General features: G+C 37.6%; 1 long non-coding RNA gene across 1 annotated transcript in view; it reads right to left on the bottom strand.

The window, feature by feature from the left end:
* Positions 1 to 236: 236 nt before the first annotated feature.
* LOC138107996 (uncharacterized) overlaps positions 237 to 20,312 on the bottom strand; it is a 63,922-nt gene continuing 43,846 nt past the window's right edge. Inside the window, exon 3 of the long non-coding RNA XR_011149819.1 lies at positions 237 to 1,675. This is a non-coding gene — a long non-coding RNA (uncharacterized lncRNA). The remainder of the gene's footprint in view (positions 1,676 to 20,312) is intronic.

The following is a 20,312-nucleotide window of genomic DNA, read 5'->3' as shown; positions in this document are numbered from 1 at the left end:
AGTCAGTCTTAAATTTAGATGACTAAAAAGAAGCAAAATATATTATTTGCCTGCACTGTATATACACTTTGTATAATTTGGGAAATTAAAACTTCCTCCTTATCTTTACAGAAGAGAAAAAAAAAGATGGAATGTTGTAGCATATCTCTTTTGTAGGTATTTAATGAAAAACAAGCTGTGACCTTGGAAACAACACTTTGGTGAACCAACATAGTTATAACTGACTATTTCACATGCTGTGCCCTTTAAACATATGTCCATTAAAAATTAAAGCTGCCATTTCTCTTCACAGAAAAAGCTATTTAACTCACTGTCTTTGATTTGTTGTTGTTGTTGTTGTTGCATCACAGTACAGACATCACAAGCACACAAAATCTTTGCAGATATAGTTAGAACTATGTTATACTGCAATGTTTCCATGCCAATCCTGAAATCAAGTGATTCTTCTAAGAGTCTGGGAACAAATTTCACTGAACAATATCAAGCACTACCAGTTGTTAGAGAATTGTTTCTTGAAACATGCAAATTACACTATGCACAATACTGCATTGCTGTGCAAGATGCACCACAACATATAATAAAAGTGTCTTGCATACCACCCCTGAGTGAGGAGTAAAGGACCAGTGAATAAAACTTTAGCTGCACCAGGATCTTGCAATCCTATTGTTGTTCAAACTACAAAACGGGCTCAGCCTGCAGACAATTCCACATACACCGTGACATACATTTTTAAACTGCAGAAACAGATTTTTCCTGTCAGAGACTCAGAATCAGCTTTTTTCGAAATGTACAGGTTTGTTGCAATTGCTGGATTAGGATGCATGATATGTCACATCATAAGACTTGAAGAAATTATACATGAATAAGGAATAATTTTAAACTATAATATTAACAGACCAGTGTCATGCTTCTTGTTCCTACTACAACTTTATGGTTATAGCACCATAGCTTCCTATAAATCAATTATCAATGAAAGCTATGATTATTAATTTTCATTTTCCAGTAGTACTAGCATGTATACAATAATATTACATGTTGCTAGCTAAATTTTCCACCTCAGAATTGCTTGCCTGGTTTTAGTGGAGCACAAAAGAGCAACACACACAGCTGTGTTTGAGTAAGTATGCTTGAAAAGAAAAAGTGACTGGACCTTGCAAGTTAAAAAGGAAGTTAACTGACTTGATACATTAAAAACACAGAACTCCACTATTTTCTATTTGCAGACTGTTGAAAAAGTACTTTTAGTGTTGATTTTTTACCATAGTTCAGCTTTAAGTATTTTTTATTTTATAACTGAGATTTCTAAAATCGATTTTGAAGCATAATAAGGCCTCAATAGTGTAAGACTTTTTTCAGTACTGCATTGTAAAATCATAGCGAAGGAATGGTAGCATAGCACAGAAACATGTATGAGAATTATACAGTAATGAATTAATAACTTTCAGCACTGTTTAATGGTTTAGTTCTGCTCAAGGACAGAGTAAAATGAAGAACTGGGGGAATAGAAGATGGACAATTACTAGAGAAAGACTGTGACAATACAGTATCTCCTGTGGAAACACAAAAACTGGGAAAACATTACAGCTTCACAGACTTCATTCTGCAGCTGATGTTGAGCAACAGATTCAGACAGTCCCTCTGAACAATGTACACCACCCTCATCAAAGGCCGTCATCTGTAAAGGCAAAAATTAAGCAGCCATCAGAGGAAGTAACATAATCTTTCTAGATTACCTCTGTCAACAAATACCATGCAGATTGCTTCCATCCTTATATTTAATCCATCCATTACTACAAAAACATGCTAAGCAAGAGCAAGCCCATAGTGAAGTGTGCTCTGGGGTCTGCAGTCACAGAGGACCAGCACAGGGCTTGCACAGAAACTTTGGAGGCAGCAGAGCTGAGCAAGAAAGTGCTCACTGACATATTATCCTAAATTCACCTCAGGGGAAATTGCTCCTTAGAAAATGGGTATGTTACTTATCTCTCTGAGACCTTAACTTCTGCCAAGCACATTTTTTAACCCCACTGACTTAAAAAACAGCTATCTTTGGTTGGTGATTTTTCTTCAATGACCTTAATAAACCATATCTAGAGGTATTTTGGTCATTATCTGTGTTCAGAATTAAACGCTGCTGCAGTTCATTTCTTGATGTTTTCCATTTTTTTCAATGGTACAATACTGTTCTTCAAAGCAATGCCAAAATTCCCTGGAGATAATTCCCATCTGAAGCAGTGTGGAACGGTAAGGTGGAAATGAAGTAGTCAAAAACAAATCTAATAAATTCTTACCATTTCATCTACTTCTAAACTTCGATAGTTTGGACTCCCTGATCAGAGCATTTTCTCTTAAGGGTGAGTCCTTGCATAGCAATATATATGAAAACATCAGAAGTGGCTGGACAGGAGAATCACTTGTCAGGTAACTCTAAATGGTCAACGTTTCATCAGTTCTGCAACAGCCAATATCAGTTTAACCATAAGCCTTTTGGACTTGGTACTCAGGTCACATAAGCAGGGTTAACCCCATCCCATTCCTGAGGCACTTCATACAAATTAAATTGTTGCCAATTGAACAAGGGGGTGCTCCTGATTTGGCTATTATCATTTAATTCATGGCAGTAGAGCAAGGACTGTTATTTTCAAAGATCCAAGTAAGATCAGAGCAAAACCTTACTGATTACATGACTTCCCTACCTTGGTTTATTAAGGAGTTCCAAATTAATTTATTGTAAGTTAATGAGCTTCTAAAATAAGCTATTAATGGTAATTGTTTTCACTTTTCTCAGACACTTTTTGAGATTAACCACATTTAGCACTTATGAGGCTTCTTTTTTACAACCCACTCATTCACTTTTCATAGCTTTTTGGCAAAATTCTGCTGTCAATTAGCATGAATACACAGCTTTTTCAGTGTTGACTTGACAAATTAGTGGAAGAGAGAGAGAGAGAAATTCTGTTTTCAATGAAGTCTCTACAAAAAGCTTCATAGATTTCAATGGGAGTGGGAACAGTTCCTCCAAAGATGAGATCTTTCAGCTTGAAATTGTTGGGTAGGTTTTTAGCTAGATAACAAAGGGAGGCTTGAGTTCTTCACTACAAATTCTGCACAGGTCTCAGTAAGCAGTTCTGACTGAATTTTTCCTAGTCCTTGTATTCTGAAGCATTGCACAGCTGTAGGATAAGAGCTTTCTTATTTGATAAGGCTTATTTATGAAAAGAAAACCAATCTCACCAAGGTCAGATGTTCACCTGAAGGATGCACTGAGTATATCCAGAGCCTGACAAAAGACTCAGTAACCATTGCTCTGGCATTTTCAACTGGAAAGCAGCCTGTCCACACTATGACATTCAGGACACTGCACCTTCCTGTTCTGTCTCCAGCCCTTTATCCACTTCTGAACAAGAGTCTTCATGGCAGGAAGTGTTGATTTTATTCATTCTCTGTACACTACAGGCAGAAAAATCCAAATACTAGTTGCCACCCTTAATCTCTACTTGCACTGAAAAATTATTTATGGGCAGGAGGATCCATGAGATAGCTTGCTTTTGACTGAGAATGCATTATCTCAGTCTGTATTACTGGAAAATAGGAACTGACTTTGTATTAGCTGAGGAAGAAAACATAAAGCCACAATCACCAGATTTATTAGGTAGAAAAATTGTATAGAGTTATGAGATTTTTATTTCTTTTTTTACCTGAGGTTCAATTTTAATGGTAACAATATAACCATGATAAAGCAGTTACTGCAGAAGTGATATAAAATGAATCTAAGTTTAATCCACAGAATAGCTTACCCAATGGAACATGAAACAAACCACTATGTATGGTTTATAGGAATATGCAAACTATGTGGCTTTCTTTAGAAAATGGCATGGTCAGTGGAGCTGCTTTTTAAGTTTCTTCTACACACATCGTTCTATTCAGGTATAAAAAGGAGGTTGAGTTTGTGAAAGATACCAAAGTGCTAACAGACTTTGCTTGTTTAAGGTATTTATTGTGATGTTGGGAACAATAAGCGTACAGCAGTGTTTTGTCTGGCTTCTGGTCAGGATCCCCAAACACAGAGGCATTGGAACAAGGCTGACCCATCCCTACCTTTCTAGGATTACGGCTCTTACAGCCAATGTGGAGTAGTCAGGTTTAAACACCGTGGAAAAATATTTCAGCCAGCTCAAAAGTATCATGGTGTGGTGGTTTGACCTAGACTGGACACCAGGTGCCCACTGAAGCCTTTCCATCATTCCCCCTCCTCAGCAGGACAGAGGAGAGAAAATAAAACTAAAAGCTCATGAGTTGAGATAAGGGCAGGGAGAGATCACTCACCAATTTCCCTCATAGGCAAAACACACTTGACTTAAGAGAAATTAGTTGAATTTTTTACAAATCAAAATCAGAGCAGATTAATGAGCCGTAAAACAAATCTTAAAAACACATTCCCCCCACCCTTTCCTTCTACAGAGTAAAAGTGTAAAGAATTGTGATCAATACAGTTCTTCAACCTAGCAAGTTTATTTTTCTTCAGAATGGATTTATAGCATTCTTTTGTCTCCTAGTCTTAGTAAATTAACAATTATTATAATGATGGTGTTCAAGTGAAACATAGATAAGAATCTCTCTTTGTATATACTCTGTAAGAAGAAGGTATCTTTCATCTTCATGAAGTGAAAAGTTGCTCACAAAATTGCACTAGATCTACTAATGCATTTGTGAAACATTTTAGATGCAAGTTGACAAGTATCTTTGGATAAACTAACTTAGGAAGTATTTTTTCCAAAACTAAAAGCCTGATAATCAAGTAGAAACCATATTTATTTTTAATATGAACATATTTCTTTGCATTGGCTTCTTCTCTTCCCCTCACTCTGATTTTAGAGATCCGAGTAAACTGTTGTCAATGGAGTTTATTTCCAACAGAGAGCTTTCAGTCTAACTTTGTCTTGAAGCAAGGAGGAGGAATCTCAGAACAGGACTATGGGTAATTCTAGTTATTATGGGATACTTCAGACCTGGTGAAGCATTAAGTGATAGTGCTCAGATGTGAGAAGGGATTGAGAAACAGAGTTTTGTAGACTATCTTTTTGTGTGAGTCTCTGGACTATCTGGGTTTTCTCTGTCCATCCACTTCTCTGGACCATTTCTGCAAATTCAGAGAACCTGCAATTCCTTTCTACTCTTGGAGTTGGAATCTTGGAAAGCAATGTAATTTAAATTAATGGCTGTCATCTTTCAGAGGAAGTAAAACATGCTCTAACATGCTTGAACTCTTGAACTTTTGAAGCCAAAGCTCAGTATATCCTGTGTGTATTTCCTTCTGGTGATGATATGTAGATATAGCATGCATGCACAGGATACATACATGTACATTTAAGGGCATTTCATTTGCAGGGCAAATATTATACCTGGGTACAATAAGTTACATCAGCATAAGGATGAAGTGAGACATTAGCAAAACTAGGCTGTTGCATTGCAATATCACTGCAGCATACAAGCTTGAAAGCATGGAAGATTAAATGCTTCAAAATTTAGCTTGAAATTACAATTTGTATTGAAAATTATTTAGCCACAGAAGTCTAAAATCATTGATACTCAGATTGAGTCAGCAATAACACAAAATTGACAGGCTATGGGATATGAGGTGTTGCTCAAACTAGGCAGCCAGACAGAAAATGGGGTAAAGTCTGTGGAAAATTACAACAGTGAAAAAATCAAACCACGGGTTCTGCAAACTGCAATACTTGCAAGGAAAATTGGTTTGCTGCTCTAGTCTGCACAACACATTGGATATGACCCTGGATATAATGCAGAGAAATTTGGGTATAAACACTGCAGAAAAATTGAGCATTTTGCTGGAATATGGTGTGCTTCTTCCTGTAAAAACAGGTAAATAAAGTTACTGCTCCAGGCATGCCTCTTAACTTTGTACATAAATACAATGTACACTGTGTTAGGAACTTGTATTTCTGCTAGAGCAGAAGGACAGACACAGGTGATTAATTAATGTCAAGGAGCAGTTCCGTGGTCTCTTGATTACCTGAATTCACTTACTTGCAATGCTTTAGAGGTTTGTCACTTGCTGACCCTACACTATATGCACTGAGAGATCTGGGGAACCAATTTCTATACTTGGTTTATTGTACAAGAACGTGATTTTTACCCAGATACTACACTTGCTGTATTTCATACTGTTCATAGTTATGGGAAACAGGGAAATACCTACTTGCTGTAATATTCTAGCAGCACTTTATGCTACACTAGCAGACTAATGTCAGTGACTATAACAGACAGTACGGGAGAAAACATTGCCATGTAAAAGGTTTGTTCACAGAAACAAACTCTGGTCTTCTGTGGGATTCATACAACAGAAATATTTACATTAAAAAAAAATCAGAAGTCATATTTGCAAAATGCACAAAGACATCATTTACCCTGGTATACTCTGTACTGCTACATGCTGTTGTACAAGAGCTGACAGAGCTACACAGCAATTAGCTCACTTGATGGATTTCTCCACTTCAAATGGGTATGCTACAGACTTAATTCTATGCCCAAAGCTCTTTAAAGAATGACAGCCATGTTTCTCAATAATCAGTCTAAAGTCTGACATCAAAATAATGGTGTTTTATTGGGAAAGGTTTCACAAGACCCGTAGTACAGCCTTAGCTTTGCCTTTGTGCTGTATTACAGCAACTTGGCAAGGTGAGGTAGAAACTGAGCTTTGTCAGTTGCCACTTCCTGTTGGCAGAATTCTCTTGGTTTTGCCTATAATGCCCCCAACAAGAGTAAAATTCAGAATGAACAAATACAATTACAAAAGTTTCAAGCCCACCATGATCATGAATATGTTCTGGCTTAATTTGTACAACATGGTATGTTTTTTCCCTAACTGTGCATCTGCTACACAATTGTTTAGAGCAAAATTTTGTGGAAGTGCAAAGACAGAAGGCAGCAAAATGCTGATTTGCAAACAGCCAGGTATTTACATTATTGCACACTATTGTGACTGCCACTGCCTCCAGTTAAACATATGGGCTCTAGCAAAACTTGCAAAAATCTATAGGGCACTGAAAAAATCATCGCATTCGAACCCAGAACACTTGAAGAAACTGAGAAGAGCATTCATTGTTAGATAGAGCAAAGCATATACTTTAAGGTCACAGATTTATGGCTTAGTGCTGTAATTTATAAAGAGCCATTAAGTATTCCTAGTTTAATAGAGCCAGTCCTACAAAAATGACACATCATCTTGCCCACAAGATTTGCTAGTTCCACACCCCCTTACTCACCTCTGCCTATCTACTGTTTCAACTACTCTGTAACCCTTCCCCATCAGAAATCTGTGGTTCAAGTTGGTCAGTGATTAGTTATTCTAGAGAATTTACAAATATACAGTGATAATTTCTCCACCTGGATTACAATTCATGTCAAGGGATTGTCAGAACAAAAGAGCAACTACAGGACCCCTATCATCAGTCTCCTGGCAAAGCAGCAGAGACTTGGCATCACCATTGCAGCCTGTCCCTTTATGTGATTCATTGTAGGGAAGGTTTGCTACTGATATCAAAGACCTATTTGTTCATGCACCATTGACTTCTGCTTTGCCATCACCCTGAGAGACTGCTTCAATAAATGGCCAGAAACAGCATTTACGTCACAAGTAACACTTGCTACTGTAATTACTTTCCTGTCCACGCTCTCCCGCAGAGTGGAGCCCAGAAGAATTAGTATCCAATAATGGATCACAATTCACACTCATAGAGTCTGAAACTTTTCTGGGGAAGCAAAGCTTCGTACACAGAAGATCAAATACTTTAATTAAACTTCGGAAGGAAGGTGTACTGATTGCTGGGCAAAAGATTTCCTACAAACTTCCACAGCATGTACTTTCAAAAGTGTAACACAGAAGATGCTTCCCAAATGACTATATGTGAAAGAGGAGTGAAAAGCTAAATGCTACTGTATTATAGATAAGCTACTCTGAAACAGAAGCATAACTGGATATAAAATAAAACAGCCCAACAGATGAAGTAAAATCACAAAGCAGACAGAAGTTACCCTCATGGTGCTAAGAATCTGCAAGCATCTCACTTGTGAGAATATAAAATCTTTGATTATTTTATATAGCAGAATCAAAGTGTTGCTTCTCAAGACTGCCAGAAAAGGAAAAGGAAAAAAGAAAAAATATCTTACACCTCCGAACTACCCAATAAGACAGGTCAAAATGCCTCCCCAACTAACACAGAAAACACAGCTTATCTGCTGACAACAGGACATACATAACAGTTCCCAAACAAAAAACACAGAAGGAAATTAAGATTATTTAACATTCTGCCAAATCCTGATTAACCACCTCCAGGCACTGTAAACCATTAGCTAAATAAGCATTAAAGCTTAGCTTTTCATTTTAATAATTTTGTCACAAATCAGTTTGCCTATTTGGTCCCTAAGCATATGACTGCCTAGGAAATGGCTACATAGCTGCTGAGACACTACATAATAAAGGTACTGTTTCATCGCTGCGTGTATGCAACATCTGTCACAACAGGCATACACAATCTTGCAGTAGATGCTTGGAAGGTGCTGCTTACAAGTTTGGAGGACTGCCCTCTCTCTGCAGATGCCCAGAAAGGAAATGTTCTGGCCTGCTGCTGCCACTGCTGTGACCCATCACAATACACATCCTTTTTATCACAATACACATACAAACAAACAAACAAACTCGCAAAGAAACAAAAGCTCAGATAAACATTTACATTATTCTCTGTGAAAGAGAAGATACAGAAGTTAGAGAGACATGGGGTGAGACCTTACAAGGATGCAGTCTTTTATGTCTGGTTTCCAAGAATTTTAAACATTTTTTACATTTTTGCCTACTGTCTTCCCCATGATATTTTTCAAGGACGTTTGAGATCATCAAAGACATATCAAAGATTCATAAACTCTTGAAAGTCTATGAAAACTGGTAAATGGATACACAACAGACTGATAGATGTCCAGCCGGAAAAAAAATTAGTAATTAGGTAACATTTTTTAATTATACTCCAGCAAATCAACACATGAGACATTTCATATATGACCCTTCAAACAGAGCTTATAATCAATTGAAACGTTCAAATCCAGGGAAATTCCAGTTTCAGTTTCTTATAGCATATTATTACTGAAAAGAAGAAAACTATTGCAAAGAGTACATTGCACAGTTCTCAGGTATAGCACTCATCTTTCACAAGTCAGTGTTCCACAGAAAGATCTGAAAACCTACATTTGTCACTTTAAAAAAAGAACAGGCAATGCCTTGACTGCCTTACCACCATGGAGCTGTGAACAAATACTGATATTAATGGTCTGAGCACAGCTGCTAATATTGGTATCAGAAGACCACAGCCACTCTGTTGGCTGCAGTGCATTGCCTTCTGCCATTTCTAATTATCTATCATTGAAAGTGGCATTAAAACATCAGAAAGTAGAGGTGAGTAATGCTGTAATATCCTGGCTAGCAGCAATCATTTTTTGTTATGATATTCAGTTTATTTTGTGAAACTATGTTAGCAATCACTGATTTGAAATATCCATTAGGCTTAGAGAGACACACATCTACAAAGAGATAAAGAGTTTTGTGCTAGGCATTGATAAGCTATTTACTGCACCACAAATCAAAGGAAATATTTTCACTGAAGAACAGATATACTATTACAGCAATCACCAAACATCTGCCTCATCCAGATCAGAGAGGCACGCAGACACTCAAATGACTTGAATGATCAAGTGTCTGAGCACAAAATGCAAGTTTAAAGGAAAAAAAACTACTGTGTTCTTCTGGGATAAGAACTTTCAAATCATAGATTACTTCACTGTGCTTTCAGTGGCTCATCTGAAATTAAACAGAAATTGTAGCCTATTCAGTTCATATTAGGTCTCTGCTCTCACTCACCTCTTTTGGTTGGAAACCATGTGTATAAATACTGAGGGGGTGGGTGGGGAGAAAGAGGAGGGGGAGGAGAGGAGTTGTCTTGGAAATTAAGGTTTTGTCATCATTATTTTGACCCAAATCATAGCTTGTCTGACTTTCCATCCTTTTAGGACTTGACTGCTCATCCATTTTTGAGTGTTGTAGTCCTAAAGTACTAATCCCATTCTTAGCATTAGCAAGACATGCCACAGCACTGGAAACAAATACCAAAGTGAACAGTCACCACCACCATACACTTCAGTCATATTCACAAGGACAAATTTCTTTCACAAGTCTTCCTTTTGAGTCTTTGCTGGTTTATCCACTTGAACAAATTGACTCTACTTGAATCAAACAAAATACTTGGTGGTAATCCAGCTTCTCTAAATCTGAGATTCCTTCATAAGGAATGTAATTAGTAACAAGGCCCCCCTGGGAAGAATTGTCTCAGCTAAGGATATCTTCTGATGGTGATGTGGCTCTAAGGAGATGGGTTTTTTCCCCTTCTTTTCCTACAGAGACACACCACTGAGGAGAGTTGCAAAAAATTTCCGTCCATTCAGATTATTGTGCCCTCTCCTTTATTTGAGCTAGGTCACTGTTTGCCAGAAATGTCAAATCTCTTCCAGCGATGCACTAAATTCTATCTTGTGAGAACAGATGTTTCTTAGTGTCAGGGAGAAGCGTTCCCCACAGTTTTTAACCTTTCAGCTGTGGCCACTTTCAAAATGAAAATGTCTGCCTGTGCAACAAAAGCTGTGCTAACATTCTGAAGGTTAAGGTTACATACTGTGAGATTCAGACATCTTTTCTTAAAATTTATTATAGCAGCTTTAATATAATCTCTTTCCCTTGCATAGCATAACAAGGACTTGTTTAACTATCAGCTTAATTAACTGTTAATTAAAACTGAAAAGCTAGATTTTGAAGTACAATTCTTCCATGCTTTTAGGTTTTACGACTTAAGTTTTATCCAAGCCTGCTCCTTTGTTGAAAGCTGTCAATGTTCCCTTCATTTCAACAAAGGCAGAAACTGCCTTTATCTTAATGATAAACTGGAAAAAGGGAAAAAAAAAGAGCCTCAGCATTCTTTCCTTTGCTTTTTTAACAGGGCAATTTTGAAAGCTTTAAAAATAAAATAGCAGTTTTTTAAAAGTTGGTTGAGGTAGGGCTTTATGTCATTAAAAAAAATAGGTCTGCTTCCTCACTGGGAGATTAGTATTTTATCAGCCAGTCAAATGAGTCTTCCTTCCTTTTTTTTTTTTCTTTTTTAATGTTGTGATATATAGGGCTGTAAAGCACAGAACACAAACTTGCCTGTCCCTGGCCATGCACACTCTGACTTCCCTCCTAATAACCTAATCTTCTGAGAGTGATTCTAGTCTGGGCTTTCTTGCAATACATCTGCAATCTAGTTATAAGCTAGAAAGGGAATTAATTGTTGTAGCTCCAAGCTACAGCTTTTCTTCTCTGACAGACTGGCAGCTGGTCCTTTTATAGAGTATCTCACAGGTGCCATTGAGAGGGAAGGTCCAGAAGTCCCTCATGCATGTTTCTGGTTTTATTGCAGTAACAAAGTTCAGACATCTGCCAGGTGTTACCAGTAAAGAGATGTTCAGTGGTCTGTTCAACACAAGTGGATCAGGGAAACACAGTCCTTAAATGCACTAAGCAGTAAAACACATGAAGAACCATTTATCTGGAGTACTGATGCCTTTTCCTGGTCTTAAAATCAAGAGTCAGACACGGTTAGAAGGGGAAAAGGGATTTTACACTGGTATTTATTGTAAGGATCCTTAGGTGCACACGTCCAGGTCACATGCATCGAGATGCACCCCCCGAGTCTATCTTGGTTTACAGAATGTGTTCTGGAGAGGACCTCGGGGTCTGGGGCACACTGATCTCTAGCTACGAAGCTTCTAAAATGTTTAGTCTCTTAGCTTGACAAACAAGTCCAAGAATGTAGGCAAAAAGCACTAGGAATACAGAAGTTGTAAAAAAGTATAACAGGGGTATAAAAGAAAAGGCAAAAATCTTCATGGCATCAGTACAGTCTGGAAACAGTCCTCAGTCATATATCAGGGAGAGACTCTAGGAGATTTTCTTTCCTGCAAGGTCTCTCCCATTCGCAAGGGCCCCCACTGCTGTAAGGGCTCACCAGCACTAGTTTGCTAAGCTACCTACACCTCAGCTCACTGTGAGAAACAAGCTAAAAAATTTCTGCCCTCCCAGAATAGTTACGCTACATCTCAGAGTGTCATCATTCTTACCCAATGCCCCATCAAAAAGAAAGATCCCATGCAAGAAAAAAAAAAAAAAAAAAACATGTTCCCATCATTTTATGCATCGTGAGATGAATGAGGAGAAATGCAAGTCCCCTAACCGATATGTTCAGTCAATAATCACATAGGTCTAGTGAAGCTGGAGCATTTCTCAGAGCTGTAAGGAAGCAGAGGCAGAAGTCTTTGTGATTATGATAGAAAAAACAGCATTTCAGCTCTTCTCTCTCTCTGCCCCTCTGACAGGAGAGGAAAACAGTGATAAACTGGATCCAAACACACCCTCCCTGGGCACTTTTGTTACTGCCTGGTGCCTCTTCAGCTTTACCCCTCCCAGCTGACCTGACTCTCAGCTACCTCTGTTCAAGCTTTCTATCCTCAGCCAATTCTCAGTCCTCTGCCCAAACCCTCACAGGGTTCTCAGGATCTCTCTTTGGTCACTTCTCTTCCCTGTTCTCAAGAGATCCAGAAGCATTAACCATATTTTCCAAAATTACTGTAGCAAGCCTTTTTCTATCATTTCATGTAAAAAGCCACGCAGTTTTAATCAGCAAGTTCAAGTTCCTTAAATTATCTATAGTACCTACAGTTTGGTCAATATTTTCTTCAGGGCACTCTGAGATGAACCATCAGAAATTAGAAAATGGTGAAAATTAATGTGACACTAAGGAGCATAAAGAAAGGAGAAAAAAATATGGTACCAGAGTTCAAAAAGAGCAATGAGCTTCATTGCCATCTAATCAGCCTAATGTGATCCAACAGAAACACTTTAGAAACGAGAATCTTAATATGTGCTGAAAGATAACTGAGCAAAATTCCCTTTGACATGACTGGAAATAATTAGGGCTTTGCTCCCACGAAAAGAAACCTCACTGGTTCCTAGGGAAGGTAGACTATTTTTTTTCTGCCCCTTATAAATTTTTTCTTTATTGCATCTGTGGACAGTAAAAAAAACACCACAAGGCCATTGTTAGCTACAAAACAGGAAGCTCAGCCCTGTAAATTTGAAATTACAAATTTATCACCTAAGCACAGAAAAATCGATATTTTAAGCTAACAACTAAAGTAAGAACAGTTCCTAAGTGGCATCATGTCACTGGATGGCTCTTACAGGCATTAATTCAGACATTTTGCTATACATCACTAGTAAACTTCAACTTTGTACCAGCATGAACTGATTGCTTGACAGGGTGATTGCATTTGCTCCAGCGGACTTCCACAAGTACAGATAACTAGCACATCAGGAAAGGTTCTTGCTCCCATCTTTATCTGGGGACAACAGAAGAAAATTTTGCCCTTCTGGTATATCATAATTTTTTTCCCGTTTCCATCAGAGCAAAAGGAATTCTTCAGATTTCAGAAAAACTGTACCATAAAGTCAAGCAGGCCCATTCTTTCAACACCACTGAAAGAAAATTTAAAAAAACAAAAAAGGTTCACCCAGGCAGTCATGTTTACATTTCCATTAAATTTTTATCTTCTGACTTTCCACTCAGGAACTTCCCAATAACATGTCCTTAAACTAGTTCTTAGGAAACAAATAATTCCTTGACACTAGTGGCACAGATGGATTATAAACAATTTGTACTTGAAACAGATGCACTAATACCGTCAATGAACCCATTTGGGGTTTTTTTGCATTTCCACTACTTCTGCAAAGCACTTACAACAAAACACCTTTTTGTCAGTCCTGACCTCTTTGAGAAATGCAGTGATGAAGTGCTGAGGTCATTTAACTGAAAAAAGCAGCATCAAAATATCTAAAAATGCAGTGACTCTTATAAGGAAGCAAAGTACCAAGTTACTTAGCAGAAAATAACAATGCAAAACAAACCAGCCTCTTTCTCTTGCAGATTTTTTTAATGGTGGCTGTGTGACTAGGCTTGTTCTAAATGACCTTCTGATTTTTTCCAGAGGGATGGAAAATACTGTGGCTTGGAACATCAGCAAATAGTAGTACTAATTTCCCATACTGTTAATACAATTTTGTTTATCTGAGACTGCAAAATAAGCACAGATTAACCTGTAAAACCCGAGTTCTGATCCCAACCTTTGTATGATCTCTATGAGCTGATTCATCTCTCCTGACCTGTTTATTTTACAAAACAAAGCTCAAACCCTTAGAGGTGTTAAAAATTAGCACTAACTATGAGACTGCTCTGCCAATAAAATGCAATCTAATGCGATAATATCTACTATGTAATGAACGCTCGTTGCTTTCTGGTTTGGACTCTGAAATGTAACAGTCTATCTGGAGCACATCTCCAATGCTCCATATTTCGTCAGGACCTTTTACCTGAAGAACACAAGTCTGAACTTGAAAGTTGTGATGCCAATGCCTCATCACAATCCCAGGACTGACATCCAAATATTTGTGTACTGCTTGTACCAGTGACAAAAGACATGCTAATACATTTGCACTGCTAGGTTTTTTACTGTGGATAGCATCAGTTCTAATCAGTGAATTATCTCATTTATTTTCACAGTCAACAAATTACTCAGTCTCTATATCCAAAGAACAATTAATGCCTGTAGTCATTCTTTACTCATAAAATATAATAGAATCGTGACTTTTTTTCTGACAACTTTTTGAAGGTTAATAACCAGGTTACTTCTAAGTGGTTTGTCTGTGCTATTCAGTCTCCCTCTCTTGTTTTTCACTTCTGCTCCTGTCTGACAGTTTTACAGAACAGTAATTATCAGGAGATCCACAGTAGCAGCATTGTGACAATTAAAAATGCTACAGTTCAGAGCAATGTTTTTAATCACTCACCAGAGCCATGCTTAAACCGGGCGTATCATTCAGCTATTTTTACCAACCTTTCATTTCAAATGTTTGATAAAACCTTTGAGTCCCAGTTCCTACATATTTTGCACTTTGAAATAAAAGGCTTTTTCTTCCTACATCCTCTATGTGCTGATTAGTTATTCAAATCTAAATATTCCTAATCTGTATTCTCTGTTTATAACAATCAGTAGTATCTGCAGTTGTTTCTTGTGTTCATCAGAGCACAGTACATGAAATTTATGTCTTAATGGCTGCTAAAATCTTTCTGGGAGGGGATGCACCACTGGCTAATGTGATTCTTTGCAAAGTAGCTCATTCCCATATATTCATGACTACCACCCATCATTTTGGGTTTGGGCAAAAAAAAATTAAACATTAAATACTAGGACTGTGTTTTCCATCTGGAAAATTTGTCCGAACTCCCACCAATCTCAAGCTAAAGCATGGCACTTTAAAAATTTGTAATTAACACTAAATCACTGAGCAGTGTTGGGCATGTTTTCAAATCTGGGGTCAATGGCTAATATCTAAAACCTGCAAAGCTCTAAACCTTTTTTAGGTACATTTCCCTGTCTGATATGGAAGTCCAGCTCTACTCTGAGACAGAAAGTTTGGGCAAGTTAAAAGGAGTAGTACAATACTAACTGGATGTAATAAGAAGCCTTTTGTTTTAGCTACTTTTAGCACTGAGCTAAAGATATATAACCCACTTTCTTCATATTTGTATCTATGTCTCTTTGGCACTTTGACCATGCATTTCAAATGCTCCAGTGGTGAGGATGGATGAACACGAATGATGGATGGTCGACTATCTGATAGATAACGCCGCTATTTTCCATCTCAAAAACTGAGTCCAACATAATTAAAGTTTCTTTTCAATATTCTTTTTTTCCTCTCTGATGCTCACTGCCTTCCATTTCCCCCAACTATCATGATTTTTCCCAATATACAATGGGCGCTATTTATCAAAAGTGACATTCTTAGATAAAATCAGCTCCAGCATGTAAGTGCATAACCTACAGCCTGTAGAGCTCACTTCCACTGCCTTGGTCAGGGTTTCTATGTAAACAGTGATTCCCAGTCACTTTTGAGTCTTTTGCACTTATGTTTTTCTGTTGCTGAAAACTGTTTATCATGAAATATTAAACAAGAACAGCCTTGCCCTGGAAGTTTGTAAAGCAGTTAATTGAAAGGGAATAGGACAGAAATTTTCATCTCCACATTTGGTCACTTTTATCCTTTCTTTGTTTTCTTTTCTTTTCTTTACTTTGTCGTATCTTACCCAGCTGTCTGTATAAAACATATCACTCAAATGTATGAGGGTTTCTTCCCCAGAATGACCTATGGCTCCATGGGATTATTATTTCAGAATAGAATGGAATTCACAGAGAAGCAAATAAAATTACCATGAGCAATGTTCCCACTAAATGAAGTGTTTTCCTTGCAGTCAACTTGGCTTCTTGTATTTCTTATCCTCATTAAGTATTGAGCATAAGAGAACCAAGTATTTGGTGGTGTGCTAAGGGGAAGCGGTAAGCATCCTGTGTCTCATACATACACACATTATATTCATGAAAGATTCAAAGATTTAAGATTCCCTTAAAATATATGTGATCCCCTGGCACCACAAATAGCTCTAAATCTAGCAGTTGTCTCCCAGATGCTTTCCCACATTCTCCAAACAGCTTTAAACACTGATGCTCTCAAGCATATCAAGGGTAGTTCTGATGAATAAATTTGCAACAATCACAACACTTAGCAGTTATGCCCGTAAACAACTTCGGGATTTTAAAAGCAGACAATATTTCCAAATGTTAGGCTTCACAGTGGTCTTAATTTTCTGAATGTGATTCTTCAAAATTCCTGAAATCTAGAATTCTTAAAGGGGAATGCAGGTGATTCAATGTCCATTTTATGCATCCAGTATCCAATCCTATAAAATGTTGAGTAACGCTGAGATGAGCTCACAGTTTTCAACTCTCAAAGCTACTTCAAAACCTTGAGAGATTAGGCCTTTGTAAAACAGACATCCTGATAAAGTGATGGCAACATGAAAACCTAAAAGAAAATGTTGGTTCTAAGCAAAACCTTTCTGGAGTATATGGAGAAAATACCGTTCTCAACATCAGTCATCCTGGAAACTCCTAATAGGTCATTCTTAACCACACTTACAGACCTTGCCATCTTGTTCTAACATCAAGACAAACTACTTTGCATGACTCTTGTCTCTCATTTGAGTTTATCTCACTGTAGGTCAGCTGTGATGACAATTGCACACTCACAGAATGGAGAATCCTCAGCTGCTAAATGTAGGTTGAAAGTGATTATCACTGTCTCAGACTGTTCTCTGCTTGATTAAATATACAAGACCTGCAGTTTTCTAGTCAGAAGGTGAGTGCTTTCCATAACTCTGCAATAGGAAGAAAGCACAAACTTCAACAAGTAGGAACTGCTATGAGCAAACATAATGAGGAGCCATGGGAAAAGTTCAGACACAAGAAAAAGAGGAAAGTTTGAGTTAAAAATCAAAACTAAACAAAAAAATCTAGAATTGTCTGGTCTTTTCCAACCTAAATGATTCTATAATGTGACAGGATTTTCTTAAAGCAGCATGGTTTTTTCATCAATATATTTGTTTTGGTTAGACATGTACTAGGCTGAATGACAAGAATTTATACCTGATGAGAGCTGGGCCAAAGACCTCTAAGACTGCATGAGAACAGGAACACATCATCATCACCCAAAGCTCTCATCTCACTCCTGTGAGGGAAATGGAGGCCAAAGTACTGTGTGCTCCATTTCAACAGGCAGAAACTTTGGCCAGAAAATGCCCTTCAGCATTGAAACTTCAACAACAAAAAGAGCAGAAACATTATTTCCAGTAAATTGCTCCATGCAGAAGTTCAACTTGCTATCAAAAATCAAAACTTCTTTTGTTTCCCACAAAAATTCCCAAAACCTAATCACTTTGCCTCAGGCCACCTGAAAGGGTGAATGAGAAGTAAGTCTCAAAATTAAAACAATGAGGATTTTGTTATTTCTGGTGGAAAGCATTTCAGACAAAACTATCAAAAATGACCCATAAATGTAAATGAGACAATTAGATATAAACCCAATCTTCTTTTTGTTTTAAGAAGGTATTTTCTTCCTTTATCAGCCAAGCTAGTGCTATAGGAGATACAAGTGTCACACTGTGAGCAAGAAGATTATTTCCTACCTTGCTAGTTTTAAAGCAGCCTTTAGATGCACAGCATGAAAGCATCTTCATTGGATTGTTTATCTAGAGAAGAAATACAAGCCTATTCACCTGAGTTTTCTGCAGACCTCCCTTCACTTTCAGAAATTTCAGGGCTTTTAAATCCAAGACTACCAATGGCACTTATTTGCTTGTTCTCTTGTCTAAACAATAAAAATTAATAAATTGTAGAAAGCAGACCTTTCTGGCATAGCTCCTCATACTTTTCTACTTGAGACTGTACTGAGTCTTGGTGGCTAGAGAAAGAGTAATTCTTAAACTGTTCCTAAATACATGCATCCCTAAAACATACCTCAAACACAAGCCAAGTGGTGACCTTCCAGCAATCAGAAAAGCAGAGCAGACAGCTAAGAGGGTGAAGATCAGCCCCTCAGACAATTAGATGTCACATGAGAAGCAGCCAGTAGCCAAAGCCCAAAAAACAAATGCCAATTATGATCCCTCCACATTCAACAAACTCAGTTTATTCACATACAAACAGGGGGGTTTTGCATTAAAATTCCTTTTTCCTCTCTTTTCTTGTGCAGCATGGGTTGTTTATTTTAACTATAAATTCTAAGGACAGGTATCTTAGCTGAACTATGGCCTCAGTCCCCACACACTTTTCTGGTCTCATAACCTCTTTTTATTGATGTTTTTATATGTTTGGAATAATTTCTATTCCTTCTCTACCAGTCCTCATTTCTCTTTCCATCCAAGCCCTTACATTTCTGCCTGCTTTGTGTGTAGCCTTCTGCACCTTTTTCTTAACAGTCTGTTTCAGCCATCCATTCTTATACAGTTGATTTCTCTGGGGATTATCACATGTTCAAACCAAAGAAAACCAAATATGATCTTAGGACTGGCTGCACAAAGAGGTTCTGAAAACTTGCAGTTTCTGCTAGCTTCAGTAAGAAATAAGCCTGTTCAACAATACAGGATTTCAACTCATCATTACTTTAAAAAATGATCCTTATCAGTGGAATTCTAAATGCACACCTGGCAGAGTGTAATCCTACAAAATCTGAGTATTCTCAGATTGGATATAATTTGTAATATGAAAACATCATAAACAAAAAGGTAGGGGTTTTTTTTAAGCCAGTAATCTGAGAATGGTGTGTTAAAATTCATCACATACACTTGTTTCTTTTTTGTGATTCCTTAGCCATGCACATCTCCAGGTGCTGTTTCTATTTACTGTGTCTCACTTCATTCATTGTTTATCAAGTGCTTCCACCTCAGATCGCTCCTGGTGAATTTTTGTAACCCTGTGCTGTTGACTGTCTTAGCTGTGCTCTTTGCCTGCACAGATTTTCAAGTATTTTGTTCTTCAAATATACAAATTTTGATCATATAAAAAATTTTTGGGGTCTCAATAGCATGTTTCTAAGATGAAAGGTTCACTTTTATATTAATTAAGCAAGAGCACACTGGCAGCTGCTTGAAAGAAACGGAAACCACACACTGGACCTTTCTAAAAGGGAAGTCCTTCCTTCTGCAAAACAGAAATAAATGGAAGAAAACTGGAGGGCAGTTTCCCTCAGGGAGAAAGTTTGCATGGAAGTTTACAATTTACTTAGGTGTGAGACAGTCCCACAGTCTTCAAAGGTCAAAAATTACTGCATTCCACCATTATTTTTTCCTATCTGTAGAGTGACTGAAAGTATTTTAAGAATAACAGCAGTGGTACCAGTGTCCTAGCTTTGAAAATGGCCTGTTTAAGTCCCCTTGCCCCTATTTCTTACCTACTCTTTTGAGTTTATCTTGTCATGGTATCCAAGTGCCTTCCACAAAAGGAGAGGTGAAGCATATTTTCATTTTGGAGGCAAATATCCTGCAGAGTCCTGAGTTTTTAAGCTTAGATAATTTAGCATTCATCCACCTTCTATCCACTGTCTTCGTTTGAAAAGTAAAAGTCATCAGAGCAGAACCCAGCTGCATTTTGTGTTCATAGAATCAAAGTTTCACTGTTTGTTAATGAGATCGAAATGCCGACAAGGACAGAAGTGTAGAATGCATATGTACAAAATATACTTCAGGATGTCTGACCACCCTTTTAATTCT

Source organism: Aphelocoma coerulescens, chromosome 3, assembly GCF_041296385.1.
Source record: "Aphelocoma coerulescens isolate FSJ_1873_10779 chromosome 3, UR_Acoe_1.0, whole genome shotgun sequence".
Taxonomy (NCBI): domain Eukaryota; kingdom Metazoa; phylum Chordata; class Aves; order Passeriformes; family Corvidae; genus Aphelocoma; species Aphelocoma coerulescens.
This window is presented reverse-complemented; position numbering and strand designations above follow the sequence as displayed.